General features: G+C 31.1%; 1 protein-coding gene across 2 annotated transcripts in view; it reads left to right on the top strand.

Annotated features, from left to right (window-relative positions):
* The window catches only part of LOC145293372 (U-scoloptoxin(05)-Sm1a-like), a 311,215-nt gene that overhangs the window by 273,594 nt on the left and 14,085 nt on the right, over positions 1 to 23,536 (top strand). Inside the window, exon 1 of one of the 2 annotated variants that reach the window (XR_013869726.1) lies at positions 18,885 to 21,063. The exons of the other annotated variant lie outside the window; for it this stretch is intronic. The gene's annotated coding sequence lies outside the window, so the exon portion shown is untranslated. Of the gene's footprint in view, positions 1 to 18,884; positions 21,064 to 23,536 lie in introns of those variants that run through there. 2 annotated transcript variants of the gene reach the window in all.

Below are 23,536 nucleotides of genomic sequence, written 5' to 3'. Positions count from 1 at the left end.
TGACTTTGTTATGCCTTTATCGTGTTGGAAATTATTCATATATTTTATCATATATATATATATATCAACCCATCATATATATATATATATATATATATATATATATATATATATATATATAACAAGTGTTTTCTGGCACAACAAGTGTAATGAATATTTAATCACAAGATATATTTAGGATTTACTAATATATAATTTACACATTTTGATATACCTTTGATTTTTTGCTAATTATAGTACCGATGCAAATTAAAGATTACTTTCAAAATTTAAAATGAATAACTGACAAATATTCTATATGATTCTTGTACCTATATATATATAAATTACTATATATATATATACATATACATATATATATATATATATATATATATATATATATATATATATACAGGGTGTACACAAAGTCTGACTGCATTATGTAGCAAGACTTTGTGGGCACTATGTAGATTATGTAGCCAGATTTTATGGGCACGTTGACCGTGTGGTTTGTTCCTTGCTAATAGAGTCAGATGGTTTTGTGGCCAGACTCGAATCTCCCAACCAGCTGTAATCATAACTCCCCGCATTGATAGATTCCTGTAAGGATGGAACATTAATGTCAATAGGTATTAGAAAAATATCATAGTAATAATTGTATATATATATATACATATATATATATATGTATATATATATATATGATATATATATATATATATATATATATATATATATAGAGAGAGAGAGAGAGAGGGGGGGGACCCATAAAGTCTGGCTACATAATCTACACGGTGCTCACAAAGTCTGGCTACATAATGTAGTCAGACTTTGTGGACACCCTGAATATATATATATATATATACTTATATATATATATATATATATATATATATATATATATATATACATGTATATACGTATATGAATATATATATATACGTATATGAATATATATATATATATATATATATATATGTATTGTAATGACTCTTTGTGTAAAAAAATAGTTGCTATGTTAGTAAAGGATACCTACATTTTTTATGTTTTAAAGTATGTTTTTTATTTATTAATGTCACGTAATTCAACCATTTATTTTCGTTTTAGAAAAATATTAAGCGCATATCATTGTGAATAAGAGAATTCCGCAAACATGTTCTACAATACATTTGACTCTAGCCTTCATTGTGTAGATGTAGTTTTGTAGTGATTCCCTTGAGATTGCATGTTTAAATTTTTCCATTTATTCTCAAACTAGACACGTCTTCTTTCATCAATTGCTAATTTTTTTAAGTCTTCTGTATTTTGCATAATAGTATTCGTTTTTTTCACTCAATAGGAATATTTTACTTCGGTGTGAAGCAAAAAAACATATATTTATAAGATTGCGTGTGTATTATTTTGTGTGCCCCGCTTACATATCTTATTCTTTCGAGTGACTGCCATTTAACTTTTAAGACCATAGATTGTTTGTAATACATATTTTTACAAAACATGTTTTATAAGATTTTGTTTTTACTAGAATTCTTCATGAATTTTGGTTTTAGTTTTAATTATATTTGAATGAAGTCATATTATACATACATATATATATATATATATATATATATATATATATATATATATATATATATATATATATTCTTAAGTTTTAGTTTCAATTTCGATTCAGGCAGATGCATCCAAGTCATAAGAATATATGTTTATTTTTGTGTTTAAATCACAATATATTCTATTAAAAAATGATTCTTCCGAATCACTGGGTTCAGCATTAAATAACCTGAAAAGGATTGATATGCCGTAAAACAAAAAACAAGAGAAAATCAATTTCAGACGGCACTGGCTTTAATAGAAGTAATGAATTGCATCGGCAAGGATATTCGCTTTGGGTCTGCCGAATGGGGCAAGATTTTCTGGTGACTACGACAACACAATTGTTATGGGTCTTCCATTTCTAGTCGAAAATATGGTTTAGATACATAACTTTGTTGACAAAAGAAACTTCTCCGAAGTTTGTGCATTAGAATAAAACAGTAAGCTTTTACTGAACTAATTCACTGATTTTATCCGAAATTACAGTCAGTATATCAAGGTGTATATCTTGTAGCGTAGGGACGCTATTTTTTGTTTGTTATCGCATAGCTTTTTTTGCAAAGTAGTATGCTTTATCAAAAACTAACATAATTATGTAAAGAACACTGATGATTGCATTGATATTACTAAAACTACTACTACTACTAATAATAATAATCATATTAATAATAATAATAATAATAATAATAATAATAACAACAGCAACAAAGAGAATGAATCAAAATTATACAATTACAAATAATACACCAATATAGAAAAAACAAAATAAAATAAAATAAAAAAAAAACTTCAAAAAGAGATAAAAGAACTAAAAGATAAACCAAAGTAAAACCCGTACATATATTTCTATTATGGGGAAATACAGAAAGGCAAGCGTCCGGCGGTCAGTCAGGTTTTTTTTTTCTTTTTTTAAAACTCATTTAAACCCCTGTAATGTATTTTATTTTGGAATGTATTTTGTGATTTCTTTTTTTCAAGTTTGATTCAGGACCCTACTTTAATATAATCAGAATTGCCTGAAGAGGTACCTGATTACTTGAACCCATCTTAACGAAAGATGGTCATGAATGTGTAGCGACATATAAAGTATTATGTAAAGCATATATATGCATATATGTATATATATATATATATATATATATATTTCTTTATATCTCTATATAAATTTTATTTAATCATAGCTAAATGTCTTACAATTAGTTCTTTGTTAATATTAGAATGGACACTTTTTAAATGTTTGGACGGACTTACAAAATTCTCCGTATAACAAACTATTGCACCCATGTATATACGTATATACAAAATAAAGTTGTAGATAGTATGTATTGCTATTAACACACCTGATATGAAAGTAGACAGGTTAACAGTCGGATGTTTTCATTGCTATTTTTTTGTTTTTTTTATTCATCCATAATATTTATTTTTAAAATATATTTATTTTGTTTTATTTACTGCAGTAAATGCGGAGCATAAGCCCGTTTGAGAATGTGGGCGAAAAATAGAAACCCCAATATTTCGTATGTATTAGAATGTAATGTGTAGAGGTTATAGAGAGTATGTATTATACTATATATATATATATATATATATATATATATATATATATATATATATATATATATATATATATAACATGTTCACATCTGATTATCTGCTAACTTGTATTCTTAATAGCGATTAAGACAGATTACTTTTAAAACAAATGCATCGGGTGAACTAATCTATCATGAGAAATGCGTCTGACATAATACACACAGATGTCTATGAAATTAATTAGAATATTGATTAGCTCAGAGTTCAACGCGGTGGAATAATTAATGAGAATATATTTCTAATTGAGAATGTTTTTTTTTATGAATCTGATATTATAGGAGAAATAAATCGTCTGCCTGAGCTCATTTATTTTTACAAGATTTCATTAAATTATTTCTTATTATAGAATCGGATAAAGGGGGAAAAAACACAAAAAGCTGACGGCGCTAAAAGTTATTTGGTTCGCTAAAGAATGAGTTTTTAATTCAGCAGATGATCGAAAGACTATCAGCGTGTATGCAAAAGGAGGAAGTTTGTTGTAAAATGAAACAGTTATGATGTATGATAGACTGATCGAATGAGCTTGTTCAAGATTATAGTAAGACACATTGCCTTTCTTCTTAACCTACTAATAAGACCGTTCTAAATTGCTGGCCACTTGATCGCCTATTACCACACGTTCATATTAAGGATGCGTCGATAAATATTATATTCGCGACCACTGTTTACATTTAAGATAGTTATTTAAACCTAGTGTAAATTAATATTCAAGAGAAAGGATATATACTTCATCCAGTTCGGTGAACTTTTTGTTAGAAAACTTTTTAACCTTAAAATGAATTATAATTAAAAAGATATAAACGTTATCACGCATACTATTTGTCCGTTTTTTCCTCCTGTATCGCTTGTCTAAGTGGTGTTCATACTCGGTTATTTCACATTGCTACTTAGCTTGTGTCATATGAGTTTTTCATGTAGAAATTAAAGAGAATGCATATTATGATTGGACTCCCATTGTGTCTGTAGAATGCAGACGCTAGCGTATTATGGAAGTAAGAGGATTAAAAAATAACTAATTATCTTTTTCGGTGGAATGAATCAATTATTTATTGTCTTGCTACGAGGATGTATATTTGCGATTGTCTTAATATACTTATCCATTCAGAATTGTATCATTATTACTTTCTTAAAACGGTTTGAGTATAGACAAAATAGTTTAGAAAACTATGCCTCTATTTTCCAAGATTTTTGAAGTTTTTGTGAGAAGATATTTTCGTCTAAAGAAATAATGCGAGTATTCATCTAACACATATCTGTGTCTTTCTCTCTGTATTTATCTCTCTCTCTCTCTATATATATATCTTTATCTCTCTCTATATATATATATATATACATATATATATATATATATATATATATATATTACACTAAAAAATTCGAACATGGAAAGTAATATGGTTAGCTTCAACATGGAAATGTAAAGGGCTAGTTGTTAAAACTGAAAAATAAAAAAAGACAAGTTATTCTAGTATGATATATAATAAATTTATAATTCAAAATATTGTAGCATTGGGATTAAATTTTCTCTCTATATATACACTATTGTTTATATGTGTTTGGAGTTTACTATTGCGTATATCAGGTAAATACTACACCCTTTCCTTTTGATTAAATCTATATATATATATATATATATATATATATATATATATAAACATATATATATACGTATATATATACACGTATATGTATTTATACGTATATATACGTATATATATATATATCCGTATATATACATATATATATATATATATACAAACACACACACACCCACACACACACACACACACACACATATATATATATATATATATATATATATATACGTATATTACTAATAATTTGTGTGATGGTGACGAGGTCGCCGTTCTATCTTGTGAGACAATGGGGTTCAACAAGTCGTCTTGTGCACCCCAACGTCTTCTGTGTCTTTACAATCTAAGCTGGGGGTGCCTCTTCAGATACAGACCTGAGCGAGTAATAAAACGACCAATATTTGCTCACTTACAAGGATCTCCCTCTCAACGTTGCAGCCAATACGGTCGAATATTGCACAGCTTCGCACGTTGCTTGAAAGGTGTGCCAGTGATCCACAATAAGTTTATCTTCACTCAACGCGATTTTTGGAGCGTTTAGCATATTATTATACACTTCACTTTTAAACGCTAAATCATTATTCAATATATTTTCATAGTTTTGTAATCTAATAAAACTGTATGTTCAAGACAATATCAGTCCAAACCTATTGTTGTCACTGTGGATAGTTTATGGGAGTTACATTTAATACAATATAAATCTAGAGGCATATTATTCTATATTTGGAATTTACAATGGGACTATTTATCATTATTCGTCCGGCGGAATGGTCCAGGGAGGCGGTCGCTTTCAACCGTTGGATTATGAAATGCAATAAATTATTATCCCTTTTTGGTGTGATAACTTTATTTACAAAGTGATGCATCATCCGAAGCCAGTTTAACATTTCGTGCTTTTATGATCAACATGATTTATCTATTACAAATTCTTGTATCTTTTGTGAACTTTTTTAAATGTTTTTCTAATGGATTATTATTTTAACATGATATATTCCCATTATACTTTTGAATGTTCGTTTTTCTCTAGAAAGGCTGTAAATACAAACAGAACAAAATTAACATTATATGAATCGAAGGGATAACATATATTCATTGAAGCTATTGAACAGTTGCCGCTGAAACCCGAGGAGAGTAAAGTATAGCCGTATTAAAGAAGGAAACAAAAAGGTGGTATTTATATAGGCAGTAGTCCTCATCATAGCGTTTCTCTCTATTTCGGGATCTATCGTCCGAGGCATCCGCCAGGCCTACATTATAGCATGTCTCGCTCAGAGGGCAATCTTTGTGGGTGTGCGGGATAGTTTGTACATCAGCGCCACAGAGACACCGAGCGTCTTGTACATATCGTACTTGTTAAGATTGTTCCGTATTTTGTCAACCTTCGCTCGGGACTCATTAGAGTTATCTACACAGTCGTGCAACCATGCCAGACAGTAAGCCACTGGTGTACTTCGTCCAAGGCCTGCGACATTGACAAACCTCTTGTGGTTATTTATTGCGATACCTCTTGGTGTTCAAATAGGGGACTGCGATTTTAATTCCTTTTTTATCCCACTCATCCTACGCTACAACGAATCTGTGGCGAAGCGATTCAGGGCATCCTGCAGACAGATTGTAACTTGCTAGATTTGAGGTTGTCGGTAATCATTCTGCATACGTTGTTCACATCACGTCGACTTTTGCAGCATGAGCAGGACATTGCACATTCGCTGTTGGGTGTTCTGCGTATAGAGTAGCACAATTCTAAAGCTGACACGCGTAATGTCTGTGCCTCTGCTTCCTATAGTTTATTAACTATCGTTGCGAACTGGCTATTGCCAAACTTATCAACATAGGCTTTGTATGACAATGCCATCGTAAATGTCACACCGATGGTGATAATTATTAATGTACATGGTTTGCGGTAAGTCATAACATATTTTGTTTTGGTTGTGAAATTCTTAAATTGTAATATATTGGTTATCATCGAAGTTCTCACTGGGGTTATCATCGTGTGGCGCCATTTAAATCATTGAGGGGCACTTTTCACGTTTGGGTGTATAACATAAAAAATTCCGTGTGCGTATGATTGTCTCTAATATAAATGGATGTGTGTTTGATTATCATAAAGGGGATCATGTGTGTGGCATGTAATTTCTGAGCCTACATCTGCTTCTTCAAAACGGACCATCTGGAAATTTCTCATCCTGGAGGGAGACTTGATACCTGTTTGACGAAGATTTATCACTCCATGAATGTGTATTATAGTTTTTTTATTTCACTTTCCCCAGAGGTCCTGCAGCAGGTGGAAGTTAAATCTGCTTGTGTGGGTTCTTCTTCACACAAGTCAGCGTTCGTCTCCCCCTCCCCAGTTAAGAGAAACGTCCGTCTTCTTCAAAGCTCAAATCAAATCTCACCGATCTGCTGATCACGTCATACATACGTAATTTGGTCAGCTGACCTTCGGTTCTGGTAAACGTGTCTACCTCCACGTTTACTCACCCTTCTCTCTCTCTCTCTCTCTCTCTCTTTCTCTCTAACAAAATGACAATGTAAACGGGTGAAATCGACTTCAGTTTCTATATATTTTGGCTATAGAAGAGTAAAGTTTATTTTATCAGTTTATTTTGGCAATTATAGATTTCACACCAAAAACAAATTACCTATAAGCCTCTAGTAATTGTTATGGTGCTTTCTGTACCAATGATTACATTCCAGCTAATTAACATAAATTGCTTCAAATACTTCCCAATCTTTCTCCCATAAATGCACCTTCTGCATTGCTATCTGCCGACATATAGCAAGATTTCGCATCGTAGGAATACTAGAATGTCAGATTTAGCACGTCGTTAGAATTATCATAACGCGCTCTTGCACAGCGGCGGTTTTATTTCCTGAATTAAGGATTACATTCACTAAACTTGTATGCTCACTCGTAATTGCATCGTTTAGTGAATCGCCGTAAGCTACTATTTTACACGTTCAGAAAGTTTAATTTAAAATTCTGCTTTTGCGGTCATGACAGCTTATTAAGCTATTGCCTTCTCTATAAGAATTTTACTGCTTATTTATTACAAGAATATAAGTATTATACTATATTTAACGTGTATTTTCAAACAGCAACAAAACGTCAACCTACACAATATCCATAATAAAACCTCAGTCTACTATACTTTATTTTAAAACGATATAATTATAATTTTGCTGCTGCACATATTGTTAGACTATTTACTAAATTAAAGCATTTTAGGTGTTAATATTACTTAATTTTTCATGAACGTTACTTAAATTGTTGGAAAACATTTCTTATAGTTGTTAAATATAAAAGATTGTATTCTAGTAGGATTAAAGCGTACAATATTTATATCAACTGTCCACTACAAACCGAAACCACGATACTCAAATTTGAGCCATTTTATATGCGTGCAATCACTTTCATGTATGTCGAATATAGAGTGTGATATTATCATCGAATATGCCCATCTCAGGCACAATTCTATCAAACATGTGGCTCATGAAAATCAGTAATAATAATGGCTAAAGAGTACGATTGAATGATTACAGGGTTTTGAATATCCTAGTTATTTATTTTAGCTAAAAAGGTAAGTATATTCAATTTTTATCCTAATAGTTTTATCTTTATAAGGCTTGGTCAGTGCATTGGATATTCGTATAAATATAACAGCGTAACCTGCTGACCGAAATTCATATTGATGGTAGGAAAACTATAAATTCACGAAGTGACGTGTATTTTTATATCTATGTAGTTTTTACTTCGCTTTCTTTGTGGGTGTAGCCACGTATCCTGTTTCCTTGTTGTTTGTCTCTTGCTGTATGGTTTAAGAATACATTTTTTTATAATCATTAGTGTCCGACTAGGTATAGCAACAGAAAAACAAAACAAGGACTAACACGAGTGTATAAACGTTTATATGCACGTGGCTAAGCGTAACAGTTACTGTATATTCCAAGTCACTCTTATAATCACTAACATAATGCATGGACAACATTTCTAGAAATATTCACATTTATTTACACATGTCTGTACGTGAATAGGATTTCTCTGTTTTATATAAAATCGACCGTACTCAAAAGCAGTTATAATATGTAATTCGATTTGCATAATTCTAAAAGAATGTGATGGTTCGATTGTTATACTACTAAAATGCTTCTATACTATAATACCCCCTATTGTTAATACATAAAATATTTTACAGATAACTTTTTTCTGCAAAATTGTACCATTTGTAAACTTTTAATACAATCTATCACTATGTCATAAGCTACCCTAAATATCATTATTAAACATGGATAAATTTAGCCAGTTTTACATATTAGTCTTTTCAATTATATTATAGTCCAACAATATCACTATAAAATACCACACTAGGGAAGTATTTATGAATTACAGTTAGAGACAGTATTCATCATATATTATCATACATTTTTCTACCGCACGTATCGAGATTTTGTTAGAGCATTAGAAATGATTGATTTATAATAGTTGATTAAATACCAGTTAGTATATAGACAATCTAAACATAGTTCAAAATTGATATTATCCCTAGTCGCTATCTGGTAGATTTCCATGTTATATTCGGATTATTTTAACAGAGATTATATTATCCCTCTATGATGAAAAAATATCTCGTCTTACGCAAAATATTATTGATCGAAATTAGGGCCACAAGAATCCACAAATATTTGCCAACGCAAAACAAGTGTTTTTATGCCCGTAAAGTAAAGCATTTTTTTTCTAGTTGCGAGGAAGTCGTTGGTTTTTTTTTTCTTATATCGCTAATGTTTTGGAAGCATTTAACCCGCAAGAATTTGCAAAATGCTTGAACAAATTGTAATCGTAGGGGCGAGATCTGGGGAGTATAGCGGACAAGCCAGAGTTTCGTTGCCGAATCTGTTTATCTTCTGAAGGATCGATTTTGCTACGTGCAGTGGGGGCATTATTATGGAATAGAATAAGTCCTTTTCTGTTAAATACTGCTGGATGTTGTCGAAGTTTCTGATGTAGTTGCTCCATTTGTTGACTTCTCCCCATGTAATATTTTCACCTGCATTCAACAAACTATAATCGACGGGGCCAGCCACAGCAAACTAAACAATCAGTATAATCTTCTTTTGGTGCGTCGCTGGTTGATATAAACAACCAATCTTAATCGCAAGTCAGAACTTGTTTGAAAAACGAGTCTTTATTGTTGCGTAAAAAAAGATGATACTTTAAAAAGCCGTTTCTTCTCGTTATCTTTCAATAAGTGAGGCACACATTTATTAATTTGTTTGCCTTTCCAATATTTCTCAAGTGGTTTAAAATAAGCGTAATTGTTACGTCATATTCAGAAGCATATTCCCGAAGAGTTGTGTGTTGACTGATTGTGACTGACGCTCTTAAGTGACGATGGTAAGCATCCGAAGTCCGACCATAAAGCTTTAAGACTTTTCAGCCAAGCATGAATTAAAATAATCAAAAATCTTCGAATTTGCTTTTTGCCATCTTGTATTCAACATTTTGAAAAGAAGACAAGGTCTTTTAAAAATTATTGGAATTCAAACAATGATATAGAGTGAAAGATTATCTTTACATTATATATAAAGCAAAGGTATAATAACTAAAACGTATTTAAAAAAGACATAATTTGAAATCGAAATCTAAAATTTCGCAAGGACTTTTTATTTTCAACCGAATTTCGTATGAATATCAACCTCATATTTTCCTGTATATCTACGATGAAAGAAAATAACGATGTTAGGTTTGAGCAGTGATTACACGGAGGGGATTAGCTTGCCTCCGCATGCAACCCTTGATATGCTCAAGTTATTACTTATCTTGTTTTAACTAGGATGGACGGAACAAGTTCGGTGATTTAAGGAGATTCAATGTGTCATCATGATTATATTGTATATGCAAGGAGACTAGTGTCATGCCACAGACATACACAACAGTACCTATCAAAGTGAACGTAGGGCCTGGAAAGGTGATTCCGAAAAAAAGCGAATACAACACTACAACCTAAATGGACAAAGTTATGCATGTAAGCTACTATGATGACAACAGCACAGATGTTACAAATACTTCGATAAATTGGACATTGAAAGATCGTTGAATAGAAAACTAAACTAAGCATTTAAATATAGCTTATTTTACTTTACATAAGTGTGCATATTTTCCGTCAGACTGACAAATACAAGCCCCACTTGTAGACGAGAATTATACACCGAAAATACAAATAATATAGGTTATAAATCTTCATCTAAAACAAAACTAATAAACATTACACTGAGCCGAATAAATACAAAATAGAAATGCTAAGATGCCCTCTCCATATCAGAAACACATTATGTGTAGACTTCTTACGACTATAGTTCGTTGTAAAAAAAAAACTAACCGTCTTTTTCATTCATCATTAAGTAATAATAACACTTGCCAATATACAGGGGAATATCTTCCGATGTTACATAAGCTTAGACGTTGCGAAAATTTAATGCAAGATGAGAATAGTAGTTTGCACAAAAAACAATACAAATAAATAAAATTTTAAAAATATATCCAAAAAGAAAATGTTTAACTTAACGTAAATGTATAGGTTAAGCTATGACTGGGAAGAGATTATATATTTTTATCTATCTATCTATCTATCTATCTATCTATCTATCTATCTATATATATATATATATATATATATATATATGTTATAATGTATACTTTTTATAAAAAGAAAATGAAATTGTATCTATCAGAACGTAAAGGCAAACCTCTATCTACAACAGTTTAACATATTATCTTGGCTATATGTCTGTTGAAAATATACATTTAATTCATATATATATATGTATATATATATGTATATATATATATATACATATATGTAAATATATATATATATATATATATATATATATATATATATTCATTACTATGTGGGTAATTACGCTGATGTGGACATTTTGTGTTGAAAGCAATTTTGTTAAAGAAAGCAATCCCCTTATTAAAAATGGGCGTATGCATCTAAGTGACAGTAATATTCGCATAGTTTCCAGCCATGGTATTATTAATATGTTTCAGTGGATTTTCGTATAATGGAAAACGATTTGTTAATTTCGAACTAATAGAACGTTCGAACGATGAAAATTGGGCGAAAAGTCGTATTCCATATTGTTTAAAGGGATTTTGTCGTGTCAAGTTGAGTTTAATCAAAATTTGACTCGACGGCTTGATGGATAAATACCTCAGAAAAAAAAACATCGTAGACACATCTATAGACACATGTGGCCATATATATATATATATATATATTTATATATGTATATGTATATGTATATATATAAACATACTATAAACAAAGTCTGTTTATTTTTAACACATCTTTAAAAGACAGAAGTATAAGTAGATTTACTTTGAGAAAACTATATATATATATGTATATATATATATATATATATATATATATATATATATACATATATAAATGTAAATGAATAGCACGGAGTTATCCTGTTTTACAATTTGTTCCTTTGTTATTTATTTTTTCTAAAATCCGATTGCTGCATCGGAAAGGCCAGTTAAAAATACATAATATACTTTGTTATTTTCTTTAATTTAATCCCTTTTTTAGAATTTATTAGACAAAATTTAACTTTTATTTTACCGTGCCAATAAATATGATCATCACTGTATATATATATATATATATATATATATATATATATATATATATATATATACATATATATATATATATATATATATATACATATGTGCATAATTATTTTTTACTATAATTATTAAATACTTACAGACACTAGTGGTTCATACTTTCGGGAATCGTCAGTGCAGGATGTCTCGATTAACACCAGTGGAACGATTCGAACTCAGAAACACGAGAAAACTTTGGCATGATTAGCAAATACCCTACCCATTCGGCTTCCATTAACGGCGTTAAATATCGTTGAATTTAAACATTATACTTGTTTTAATGTTCTTTATGTCAGTCAGACAGTGATCTAATGATCTCTGCTTAAGAGCTAAATTGACCGACTTTAATTTATATATACTTATATATATATATATATATATATATATATATATGTGTGTGTGTGTGTGTGTGTGTGGGTGTGTGTGTGTGTGTGTATATTAGGGTAGGTCTGTTTTCAACTTTTTAGGAAACTCTAAAATGTTGTAGCAGCGTGAGTTGCACAAACATTTGGGTAGTACAAATATTAAGAACAACTAGGTTTCTAATATAAGACGTTAAATGAGCATTGTCTTTGTCTTCTTTTATAGACGATAACACCTTTGTCTTTTAAAGATATACACTTGTGCCCGATATTATTCATACCCCTCGGATCTTTGAGATTTCTATAAGAATATTGCTCAAACCAGAAGGTAGACAACATTAAAGGGATGTCAAACAATAAATCAAGCATAAACATTTAATTTAAACTCAACAAATAAATAAATTATGTAAGTTTGAAACATTATACAAAGAAAAACAATAATGGCACTAGTTCAAAATTATTCATACCTCTCTTACTAATAGTCAATAGCATGCCCTTTATTCTTAATAACTGCCTGTAACCGTTTTGGATATTTATCAACAAGGTTTTTACAAGCATCAACAATGATTTTTGACCATTCTTCAATGCAGTAGTTCTCCAACTCCCTTAAATTTCTAGGTTTCCGCTTTTTAACCTCAGTTTTCATTATGTGCCAGAGGTTTTCCATAGGGTTCAGGTCGGGACTCTGGCTAGGCCATTCCAAAACATTAATTTGATTATCCTCAAACCATTTCTTGACTATTTTGGCAGTATGTTTTGGATCATTATCCTGTTGAAGGACCCAGTTTGGTCCTAAATGGAGCTTCTCCGCATCCTGTCTAATGTTTTTCTGGAGTATCTCAAAATATTGCTCCTTCTTCATGGTTCCAACTATCTTGACCAAACTACCTTGACCACTAGCCGAAAAGGAGCCCCAAAACATTAGGCTCCCACCACCATGTTTCACCGTGGGTATGGTGTTCTTTGGGTTGTAAGCTTCTCCTTTCTTCCTTCAAACATAAGAAGCATCCATATGGCCAAACAATTCAATTTTTGTTTCGTCAGTCCACAAAATACTTGAGGAAACGGACTCTGGAGAATTCACATGGGTCCTAGCAAACTTTAGACGTGCTGCAAGGTGTTTTCCGGTGTGCAATGGAGTCCTTCTTGGTCTTCTTCCTTTCAGACCATTTTCATGCAGAGTCCTTGGCAATGTTTGCCTTGATATTTTTATGCCAGAAGACTCTAGATTTTCTAAAATGTCCTTAGTAGTGGTGGTTGGATTTGCATTAACACTTCTTACAATATTCCTGGTGGCTCTAGCAGACAGTTTCCTTTTCCTTCCTCTACCAATCTAGTTGTTTGTTGTGGGGTGGCTCTGGAATTTTTTGATGATGCTCTGTACTGTTGCTGTAGGGACCTCAAATTTCTTGGAAATTGACTTGTAACCTAAACCATCCTTATGTGAATTCACAATTTTAGTCCTAAGATCATTACTAAACTCTTTTTTCTTCCCAATTCTAATAATTTTTATTCTTTTATTGGTTTTCAGTTGATATCATTTTAATTTCTGAAAAATGCAAAAAACGAAATGAAATTAATCAAAGGTTGTATAAAAGCATTCAAAATAAGAATCAAACAGGAAACAGACAGTCAGAAACTCGATTAATACTGAAAAAATAAGAGGGTATGATTTTTTTTGAACATTGCAGATTTTATAAATAGCTGTATATTTCTTTTATTACAAGTATCCCGAGATTTTAAAATGACGAAAATGATCAGAAGAGGTTTATAAAGAATATGTATCAATATGGACGTAAACAATAAATTCTTACAAAGTTAAATCTAATAAACTCAATTTTCAAGGGGGGGTATGAATAATATCGGGCACAAGTGTATATTTGAAATTATTAAGTATTTTTGCAGTTTTAGTCTTAACAAGGTTTGTGCTTATTTATATAAATTAATTATAGACCAACGGATATGTTAAATATTCAAGAATTTATAATCCCATCGCCCAATAACATTTCTGAAACACTACATTTTACTTTATTGGATTATTATTGTAAACAATACAATTTTCTGATATCAGTGCAAAAAAAAAAAGAAGTTTAATCTGTTTGAGAACAAGTGTTAACAGAAAATGCTGCACATATTGTTTACTATTACTGAGTTGTCTATGTTTCTGCAAAACAAAACAAGTAAAAATTGCAAAGGAGAACATATAATTATTTTTGCTCAATAATGTAAAAATTATCCTTATATGAATGCTTTGAAAAAAAAATGACGTCATTTAACAGCATAACACTTTAACAAGTATATACCAACCAGTTGCTTCAAGTACATAGATTTATTGACAGGTTTCAGATGTAAATTTTACGACCCCCTCCACACTTTATGAACGTGCAGGCAAATTTAATAACACTTGCTTTCTGCAACTCGTCAATAATTCCAGAGGTTCATCATACGATAATTATTCAGTAAATGATTGCTTCTAAATTCCACATTGGCAAAAGTCTAAAAATGTGTCTTATATGAAAAATAAAAGAGCACTCTATTTATTTTATTGAGTTTAACAGATGAGCACACTTTTTTCTCATAATATATATATATATATATATATATATATATATATATATATATACATATTATATTATGGAGAGCTTTTGCTCTCACTTCCAGTTTATCTGATTTTAACACTGAGAAATATTACACAAAAGGGCAAGTGAATTAAACTAAATATTTTTAAATGCAATTCCATGAATTTCTGGAGGCAGCTTTTTATCTGCTGGACCATCTAAGAAATATATTATTGCTGGTTGTAGAATTTAATATGTATTTTCTTTTAAAGGACACTTCCTGCAAATACGTCTACAATAAATCTAACCAGGTTTTCGATTTAATTAATTAGTTTTGAGGTATACATTTTTCTGGTCCATAGATAACACATTAATCTGATGGCTAAAGTAAGCCATATTGCCTGAAACTAAGGTTCGAATATTTATGCTGCATATTTATGATCGGTGATCCCTCCTATGATCCGAACAGCATACAATAACAGTAGACTTTGATCCCCAGTGAGATCACTGTTTTCTGTTAGACTACAGTAAATACTATTTAAAAAACTACCTATTAGAAAAAAGTACAACTGGGGCAAATTATGGTGATTATGCCACACAATTCTCCGTAGGGACCAGTGAATGGCATTATGCTTGTGTTCCATCAATAGATTTAAATAACACCTTAAAAGAAAGCTCATTCTGGTGTAAGGAGAAAACAATGGAATGTATTTTCCTATTATTCTCTAAAGATGTAACCAATCCTGATTTACATCCAGTATTTGTGCTTGTGCTATCTAAAATTACAGCATTGGCTTATCTACACTGTTATACTGTTTTAAGTATTGATAAATTCATCGACTGAAAATGCACTAGTTGTTCTACCAGTAGATATCACTGTATTCTTTTTCTTAATTTAATTTGCTCGTTCAAAAATTGCAAGAGATTGATTTTTTTTTTTATATTTGCAATACACTCCAGTTAAAACACCTCTACTATCAAAAACAAACCCGATAAGGTTTCGGTGTAAATAAAAAAAAATACCGGGTAAAAAGAAGCCCTGATTTAGTAGTTGTTCTCTTTATTTTAAATTATATCTTTTGCAGTGTTTTCTCTTTGGGTAGATGTTTATCTAGTTTTCTGAAAACAATATAGATATAACAAACCAACGGACATTATATTTTCTTCATATTTTTTTCTTAAAAAACAGAGTAAATATGTCAGGAGGATTTTTTTAAATTTTACACCTACATGAAGTTAGCATATTGAATTTTTCACTATTTTAATTCATTTGCTCCAACAACGATTGAGTTTTTGGGAAAATAATATTGCTTTATTATTATTTAGGTTATAAAACAACTTTATCAGTTTCGACATAGTCATAATTCCAAACTCGACCTACCCTAATTTATATATATATATGTATATATATATATATATATATATATATATATATATATATATATATATGTATATATATATATATATAGGATGTGTGCACAAATCGAAGAGTATGTTTCATGAGACAGAGTGTGTATATATATATATATATATATATATTCATATATACATACACATATATATGTACTTATGTATACTTATAATAAATCCATACATAAATGCATACATACCTATATATATATATATATATATATGTTGATAGTTTAATTTAAAATATAATCTCTTGTGTTCTGCTTACACACCAGATGATTTGTATATTTTCCTCAACTTATGTATACAACTTATACAAATATTTTAGTTGCAACATCAAAATGAATTTACTTTATGATATCCATCTCTAAATGTTTTTATACAGCGGTTTATGGTACTGAAATATCTATACGTGACTAGTTGAAGCAATGCATCGAAACATTGCTCTTGTCTGAAGAGGTTCTTCGCTTGCGTGAACCTCAAAGCTGAGACCAATTAAGTTGTCTAGTTTAAAGTCGTAATCATGCGTGAAGAAATATGGATGACAATCTGGCATTTCAAATCAAAGGAAATTCAACACGCTACGCTAAAATTATAGTAATTTCTATAGAAACGATGTACGACGTGTAGGCTATCTCATGGTTATATATGCATGAACAGCGATAGAGAATGAGAGAAAGAGGGAGAATAATTCAAAGAGTATGAGCGGAATATAGCGAGTATGATATAACTTACTAGATAAATGCTCTAAAATTTTGAAACACTCTTCACGCCAATAGAGTTGGAACTGTTACATGATCCCGCACTTTATCTTACGTAGTTATCCTATTCAATTTTGTTGCTACATCGTCAGTTCACGATCGTTTCACAAAAAAAAAAACGGAGAATTGACTACGTATGGAGGCTGTTGGCAAATTCCGAGCTGTGTACGAAGTGGCGTCACGGTAACGGAAGATAAAAAATTATAAAAAGGATGTGTGCACAGATCGAAGAGTATGTTTCATGAGACAGAGTGTAACATTGTCGCCTATATAATGGATAGTCGTACTTGTAACGTATGCGCGCCGATAGGATATTAATAAATTAAAGCAAACATTTGGCCTTTTCCAATGTTTCTTACATTTGTTTATTATTTATTAATTAATTTTACTATTATTGTGGGGAAAAGAAGTAAAGAGAGCAAGACAGAGAGTCGAATTTACGATGTTCTTTCGTAGAAAATATATCAACAAAATAAATACAGTTAACTCTCAATTTATAAAAAAAGATTTATTACTTTTAGGAAATATTTCAATGAAAATAATAGTTCATTTATGAGTGAACAAAAGGGGGGAATTAGTTGAGATTAAGGAAGTTTTTAAAATAATTGTTTACATAAAATTAATTAAAAATGAGCATGCGATAATAGAAGGGGGAATACAAAAGTTAGTTATTGTGTCTGTGTGTTCGCCCACATTGTTTTATCAGCCGACTCGCCTGCTACGTTCACAGTGTTGTCGCGTTAGTTTTGAGCTGCAGACAGTAGTGATATATATATATCTTTCAACACTATCTCTGAATTTTTGTTAACTGCACTTTTTTGGAAAATACAGAGGTTTTTAAAGATTTTCACCGGCTCCCAGACACATAATTTCCGACAGCCCGGAAAACTCTCTGATTGGTCAAAAAAAAATCAAAACATTGAACCTCCAGAGCAATTCAGTAAAAAGAAAAAGGGCGCCTCTAGGCGCTTGCGCAGAAAACGTCTCGGGGCACTTGAATTTCCGGCAGCGAAAGAGTGAACATCGTAGCTCACCATAAACACTTTCTATTTACATCCCTGTGAATATGGCCAGAGAGAGAGAGAGAGAGAGAGAGAGAGAGAGAGAGAGAGAGAGAGAGAGAGAGAGAGAGAGAGAGAGTTCGGTCAGTACGCCGGCCCAGAAGGTTGTCGGCTGTTTTCCCCCTGTCTACAAAGGATGTTTTTGTTGTTTATGGTTTTATATTAATATTTCATTGGTTAGAATTTCTGTTCAATTATTATGACGTGCTTATTTTTTCAATTATTATGACGTGCTTATTTGTTCAATTATTATGACGTGGTTATTTGTTCAATTATTATGGCGTGCTTATTTGTTCAATTATTAAGACGTGCTTATTTTACTGTATATTGCTTTGTATATTTACCAATTCAAATCTGGAGTTAAGTATTTCTCTCATTGTTTTATGAGCTTAATTGTTCGATTATAATGTAGGATTGACAACATCGCCAGCAACCATACTTATATCGGATTTTACCTGGATCCGATATTTCGTGTATGCAATATAACCGATATTTTCCCGGCATAGCCTGTCACCTGCACAACAACAAGTCCGAGAGAATAACGCGATGACATTTTATTCGGGAAAGTACGCAGCAATAAATGTATTTTGACAAAAAGGAAAAAAAAAACGCACATCGAGTTTTTTTTCCCTGCAACGGATTCTTCAGATTTTTTTTGTTTTACATGTAGAAAAATTGTGTAAACTTGAGTACTATGTTACAGCAATATGAGCCTAGTTCCTTACTTTTAATCATTGGATCAGATATAAGGTACAGATTTTTACTTTATACCTATCTCTTTCTATCTAAAACAAAATAATACTAATCTAATAAAACGTCTCTTCTTTTTTAATAATAATAATAATAATAATAATAATAATAATAATAATAATAATAATAATAATAATAATAATAGAGAGAATAAGAGAAAAATAAACTGTCATGTTTTTATAGTAATTAAGATAGTATTGAATCAAACCTCTTGTTTCTTTACACATAATTTAAAGTAGCATTTCTGTTGCTTTCTGTATTTCATTTCCTTGTCGTTTTATCATCTTCATTGATTATTAAAAAATATTAATAAGCTTCTCTATTGCTCATGAGAAATACATTCTAATTCACCAAATACATGAAACCGAATACACATGCGATAAATGAGCCAATTTATCTCGGTTCCCTCGACGAGGATAAATAACAATGTTTATTTTTGTTGACAGAAAACCGTTTAGTCTACTAAGGAGTATTGTCACCTACCTTCTACTAAAACTTTCGCAACACACGTAATTGAACTGAAATATGTTGCTCGAGAAGCAAAGATAAACAAGAAAAGTATGTGTATGTTTTTCTTGCAGACACATTCAACTTTATTCCATTCAGTTGTAAATTGCCTGCTTCGCGCTGTTCCATTACTTTTAAACGCTGTCAGCGTTGTGTCTACTTAAAAAGCAGACTGAATAAAACGAGTAAGCGTAAACATTGATTTTTCTGAATAAAAAGCAATTGGCTACATTAAATACATGCTAGTCCGTGTAGCGACATTTCTAGGAAAATTAATCGTCTCAAGAAAATCAAGACCAACACTGTAATATCGGTTTATATATTACACAGTATTTAGAAAAAAAAAAGAGTATAATACGAATTTTGTATACTGTGAAGCGTAATAATATTAAAATAAACTCATTTTTATACTGTTTTATTCTATAAAAGTACTGACTAAAAATACATTGACTGCTCTTTATATTGTCCAAAAATGTATTTACTGCTCGTCTATAATACTTTTGAAGGCTTACCAAAAGATGGGTTAATTGAATATTTACTTAAGCAAATAACAATTAAAGTATTAAATGAAAAGAATTACAAATATAGTGTCGTGTTTGCATTTGTTCTAGCGAATATTGTTGCAATTTGTACAAAACAATCTTGAATGTCTCGCAATTGATTCTGAAGGGAAACATGTTATTCTCAGACGGTTATTAGTCAAGAAATCCAGTTTTCGACGAGGAAATAGACGATATATTAATATATCTGCAGTAATCTGGACATGTCACTTTTTATGAATTGACATAATTTGTATGAAATGATAAAAAAGCAATATAATGTAATCAAAAAAGAAAACATGAAAGAAAAAAATATCCATTAAACTATTTTCACTGTATACAAATAAACACATATGAACCTTTTTTTGTAAAGAAATAAAAAAACATTAGATACACACAATGTTTATGTTGGTGGGTTTTGCGATGCAACCAAAAATGTTAGTAACAAAATTTACACCCATTTCTGCATTCAGAATATATTTGATACGAATAAGCTTGACTTGTCAACCAAGTTTAAGCTAGAAATGTCCAACAAACCTTTTTCCCCTGTTCTATGACAAGCATGCACATATGCCTCCTATAGCTGCGCTATAGTCCAGGCATTGTTTTGATAAAAAAATAACTTTGGAGATAAATACACGGATACGAATGTGTATTGTTTGGGTCAGGTGAGTATTAAGAATCGAACTTTCTACATATTGGACGAACACCAAAGTGCCCCTGCATATAAAAATGAATTAAATAGAATACTAACTATGTAGAATACTTAATTAAAGAGTAGTCATTTAAGTGTTATAGAATTGCTATTCTCATATTCAGTTAAATCCGAATAGAAAGGAGCATATTTGAGTTAATAGACTTAAAGACCGAAACTTATAAAGACCATAATTATTTAACTTGAAAATATATAAAGTTTAAGAGAATATATGTAAAGATTAAAGATAATAATATGATAAATAACATTGAAATACAAACCGTGTCAGTGCATAGTTGTAGGATACATCCAAAATACGTCATATATATATATATATATATATATATATATATATATATATATATATATATATATATATATATATATATTATTAGAGACTATGTGTCAGAATTGAGAGAAATGTGTAAAGAGGATGATAGGAATGAATGTTTTCAAAGGATGATCTTCCACAATCACTCTTAGTAATTGGCGAAAAAATATGCGTATACACGCTCAAGTTTGTAAATAAATATTCGTGAATGAAATAAAAAGAAAACAACTGCAAATTATTGTCAAGATATCTCTCTGCTGATATGTTTGCTTTCTTTATATTCCTTTATCTAATATAGAAACACGATTAATCCTACAAGTGTACATAGATACATTGAGGTTTTAAACATAACTCTTATATTTTGAGTAAAGTATAATTTAAATTGAAAACAAAATGAAATTAGAAAATCATCATATAATGTAAATATTTTCTTGACACTCTCGAGATTTAAAATGCGCATTATAATGTAAGGATTGGTTCTTAGTTTTGAAAATGGCGTTTATCATAGTTTGCATTCAGTCATTTTTTTTTTACATATATACACCCATCAGCTGATATTACGAATTTCCATTAGGTCTGTACCTTCGTATAAGCCGTATGCCCGAAGAACTGTCTAATCTCTAATTATTTGTCACTAGCTGCTGAGACATGGTCATGAATATATATATATATATATATATATATATATATATATATATATATATATATATATAGATATATATATATATATATATGTACATATAAATGCTTATGTAAAACAACAAAAAAGAGTATATTTTGTCCCATTTATATTGAGCACTCTTTTATGAATCTCGTTAAAATTCATTGCTTGCTTCACCGGGGAAAATAGGTGTGTGTGCGTGTGTGTGCAGAAATGATTTATGTGTGTGTGTGTGCTTTAAAATCCATTATATAAATACGTGCTATATACATTGGCATATATTATAACAAACCAATGTTGTGTCATTCTGGTCATATATGCACTAATAAAGCGATACATTGAAATCGAATATTATATAAATAGGTCAAATAGGAAGTTGGGTGATTGTAATTCATTAATTTTTTTTATACACAGTGATCACAACTTATCAAGGCCAGGAATCCACTCAGGGATAAGAATTATTGAAAGTACATTACGTTAGTGTGGAGATTTGATGAATTGTTTACTTAAAGGGGCGGTTCATTAGGAATTTGTTAAGGTTAGACTTGAAGACATCCAAGTTGTAGTCCAGTGGGAAGCATGCAGACGAAACAGAGTTCCACATGCGTGCATTTCTAAGAAAGAAGCTATATTCATTGAATCCACGTTTTGATTTAGGCACAGATAAAGAGTGGGGGAAATTTTTCACAGTAGATTCAGCTAGACGGGTGTTTTTCGTGAAAGATTGACGAGGGGGGAACAGAGATTGGAGTTCAGACGAGCACCTGCCATGGAAATAACGATAAAACAAGGATTGGCTCGCACTGTCTTTTCTGTGGGAGAGATGTTGCAGGGTAGAGAAAAGGTCATCCCCCACTAAGCCACGAAGTCTATTTTGTACGGCAGGATAGGCTGTTTTGCCTAGATATGGCAACCATATTCCATCCTTGGACGTACTTGACTTTTATATAGATAGAGAATTGCATGAGTAGGGAGATATCTTCTGGAGCAGTAGAAGGATCCCAACATCTTTCCAGCGACCTTGGCAACAGACTTGATGTACGTGTTCCATTTCAGATAAGGAGTAAAGGTCAAACCCATAAGCTTGTCAAAACACGGGGCCTCACCCAGACGAGAGATATCCATCCCAATTGATGCCAGACGGGGATCAGAGCGTTGATGATGTAAGGATAAGAGTTTGGTTTTTGGATGCATTAAAGGTAACCAGCCACGTCTTCCTCCACTGAACCATGCGCTCGAGATCAAAGGAGAGAGAATCAGAGAAAACTTTGTCATTTACAGCCTTTGATGTGTTGCCGTAGATGGTCGTGTCATCAGCATAGATGTCAAGGAATTATTTAAGTATGTGTTTCGGGAGATCATTGATGTAGATCAGGAAGGGAGTTGGGCCTAGGATTGACCCCTGAGAGACTCCAGCATTTATATTGCAGGCCTCCGATTTTTTCCATCTACCAC

Source organism: Euprymna scolopes, chromosome 14, assembly GCF_053919585.1.
Source record: "Euprymna scolopes isolate OS-2025 chromosome 14, ASM5391958v1, whole genome shotgun sequence".
Classification (NCBI taxonomy): Eukaryota; Metazoa; Mollusca; class Cephalopoda; order Sepiida; family Sepiolidae; genus Euprymna; species Euprymna scolopes.
This window is presented reverse-complemented; position numbering and strand designations above follow the sequence as displayed.